Source organism: Vigna radiata, chromosome 9 (assembly GCF_000741045.1).
Source record: "Vigna radiata var. radiata cultivar VC1973A chromosome 9, Vradiata_ver6, whole genome shotgun sequence".
Taxonomy (NCBI): Eukaryota; Viridiplantae; Streptophyta; class Magnoliopsida; order Fabales; family Fabaceae; genus Vigna; species Vigna radiata.
In genome coordinates, this window is record NC_028359.1 from 15,753,607 (window position 1) to 15,757,114 (window position 3,508).

A 3,508-nucleotide genomic window follows, 5' to 3' on the forward strand; every position below is an offset into this window, starting at 1 on the left:
GCTTAAGAGGTGTACTTCACTGTGAAGGGGTATCACCTTGTCCTTTGTTTTTTCGAATTGATCTTCTTATAACTCTGGACTTTCTTCTTTGAACTTAATTGTAGAGTCATCTCTGCATTTTGTGCCATGTTTGATGGAACTTATGTGAGACCATTATTCCTCTGTTGAATTTTCTCGCCGATGTACCATTTGAACTAATTTCCAACGAAATCATGAAATCCTTTGGTGTCAGGATGAAAACTAAGCTTGGGTGCCAGGATGAAAATTGGACCTTTGTGCCAGGATGAAAATTGGGCTTTGGTGCCAAGATGAAAACTAGCCTTTGACAAGCTCAAAATAGATGCTTCTTNAATTGAACTTCTTANANCTCTGGACTTTTNTTGATGTACCGATGTATGGNCGGGAATTCGTGTGATACCCTTGCTCACCTTTTTTTTTTTGTTTTGAACTTTCTCACCGATGTATCATTTGAACTCCTTCCGACGAAATCATGAATACGTTCTGGATGTTGGCGATGCATGATGTGTCATGTTTTTCTTCTCTTCTTCTTTAAATCCTTTGGTGCCAGGATGAAAACTGGGCTTGGATGCTAGGATGAAAATTGGGCTCTTTTTTTGAATTCTTTGGTGCCAGTATGAAAATTGGTCTCTTAATTGAAATTAATTTTCGGCCAAGTTCGAAATCCAAATAGCCAAACCCAATTGTTGTTGTTTGTAGGCTCTTTCTAGCTCCCTCATATTTGCAATTTATTCAACATATTATCTATGCGGACATAAATTCTGCTAATTTTGTCCTTGAACAAATTTCATCCTCATATGAAGATCTTGTTGCTCTTTTCGCATGGCCAACTATGAAAACTTCTAAAGAGAATATTAGAAGGTTTATTCATTCACCTTTTCTTCAAACACGAGGTCACTCAATGTTGAAGAATTATTCTGGCAGCTTTAAACAATGCTAACATGCATTTCCCTGCTATCCATTGTAAATATCTCATTCACTTTGAGAGTGCCTATGTTTGCCTCTCCAAGCTGTAAAACCTCAGGATTGGGTTGGTTGTCAAATCTTAAAGAGGTAACGTCAGACTTCCCATCCTTGAAACTTGGTGGAACTGGTCCATGAGTCACTTCACAGTAGAGATTGCAGTCTGTAAAATCTTTGAATTCATCGTCATAAAGTTGAGTTGACCAGTGCAATTGTTTTACCTCCAATGGACATAAATTCAAAAACAAGTAATTGCTTCAAACACAGTTCCATCCTAAACATCTGAACCAAATCCTCAGCAAAAATAAAATGTAAATACTGGAATTACACAAGCATCTCTAGCATCTCCAAAGTCACTCTGGTCATGTCCTTATAACACAACAATAATTTGCTCCTTTCCATCTCTTGCCGCTTAAATAGCTTCAAACATGCTCTTTTTCAAATCTTGCTTCTACCTTTGGGAGAGATGAGAATTAACGAGAGCAATTGCATGAGATCTTCCTGCAGACGAAGCAAATAACCACCGATTCTTGAACGACGCCAATTGCGACCATTGGTTCCTCAAATTTCTTTGCGCTTGAGGCCTCCACAGTCTGAGCACTGATGGTGGTAATGCTGATGGTGTTTGATGCTCTGAATCAGTGGTTCTTGCAGGAGTTGATAGTGCTGAGTCTAGGGTTTCCAATGCTGGGTAGAAGACCAATATANAAAGACCTAGCTAACTTGAAAGAGGAAACCTAGATGCATGTTGATCTTTTTGTATTTTTGAAATGAAACAGGTTTGATAACCATTCATAAAGTATCTTATTCACGAAGATATTCATGATAGTTATTTATGCAGATAATGATTTTTTTTTTGTGCTTGATGCAAAATTATGCAAATGAGTATTTTGAAACTCTTTAACCTTTGATTGATTTTTTTTTTTAATTTATCATCAAATTCATGTATGTCTTACATTTTGAAAAAACAATGGATGTCAAAAATTCTAAAGTCGGATATTCAAAACAATGCTTGGCATTTTCTTTTGACATTGATATGTGCAAGCTTGAATTCATAGGAAAGTTGCAAGTGGTAAGGATTTAAAAGGATTTAAAGGAAACTGGGATGGCCACGTTGGCATGTAATATGTGAATATCAACACACCAAAAAGACGTTGGTGTTTAGTAAAATAAGTACGGAGATATGGATCCATGAATGTCAAAGCTGCCCCTAGTTTTTAGGCTTTATCGAAAAAGGATGCCCCAATTGGTTTGATTTTCTTTTGCATGTTTTTGGCTAGTTAGGGAGTTCTAAAATAGCACAAGCAAGAATAACTTTAGCAAGACCAATGTGCTCTAGTTTGTGGGTAGTATTAGTGTTTGTTAGAGTCAAACTCTTTTTCTTGTGGGGGAAGGCTGGAGGATGAGTGTTTTCAAGCAATGCACACATGCATCTCAACAGAAAATACTATGAGTTATTTAAAACAATTGATCAGAAACGTATGATAGTAATTTACTCAAAAAGTAATGATTTCCTTTTCTATTTTTTTACGAAGTAAAAATGATAAAACTTTTTGAGAAATATTTTTTTTTTTTTATATTTTCTTGCTAAAAAGATTGTTTGCGATCACTTTAAAATAGTGCCCCTTGTAAATTGATTTTTTTTTTTTGGATAAAATGGATGATGGAAAATGATGAAGAAGAAAACTATTTTCGCGATTTCACGTCATAAATGCTTAAAAGAAAATGAAAGTTTTATTAATACATTTGACTAAAAAGTGTTTATTTTACTTTATTTATTTATTCAAAGCATGACATTTTTGTTCTTTTTTTTTTTATAAAAACATGATGCATTTATTGTTATGTATAAAGAAAATGAAGGGAAAATGATAAAAATGTTGCTAATGCATATGATGCATGAAAACATATATGCCAAATAATGATTAAAAGCCAACATGTTTTATGCTTTTAAGATAGGTCCAATGTCTTAAGGTCTAAGCATTGTATATGCAATCTCACAGGGAAGGCTTCCTAAACCTAAAATCAAGGCCACCAGAGCTATGGTCCTTTTCACAGCTTTTCCACAACAGTTGATCGCAACTAGGTGTGAAATTGCATGTAAAGAGAACAGCAACTGGTTGGGGTTTTCACGATAGCCAAACTGGAATTAGTCCAGACGTGACACCGCTACACAACCCCTCTAATTCTATGTTACACTCAGACCTGGGTATAGGGTCCCACTCATGATATGTACAGTAATAATAATGAGAATAAAAGCATATAAATGAATTAAGAGAATAAATAAAGACAATCATATAATAAAGAAAGGAAAAATAAAAAAAATAAAATAAAATAAAATAAAACTAGAATAAAAAAAGAAAAACCACATCAATTTTGAACACTTAATTAATAAGGCCTGATTCTCTATGCAGTCCCCAGTGGAGTCGCCAGCTGTCGCAACCAGGATCGTGACGGGACGGCGAACCGAAAAACAAACGATTTTAGAAAATATTTTGGGAGTCGCCACCATAGTTTATTATGGAAAAAC

The 3,508-nt window shown here is 35.0% G+C and overlaps 1 pseudogene; it reads right to left on the minus strand.

Moving 5' to 3' along the window:
• Positions 1-944: 944 nt before the first annotated feature.
• On the minus strand, positions 945-1,777 carry LOC111242489 (annotated as a pseudogene).
• Positions 1,778-3,508: the final 1,731 nt, after the last annotated feature.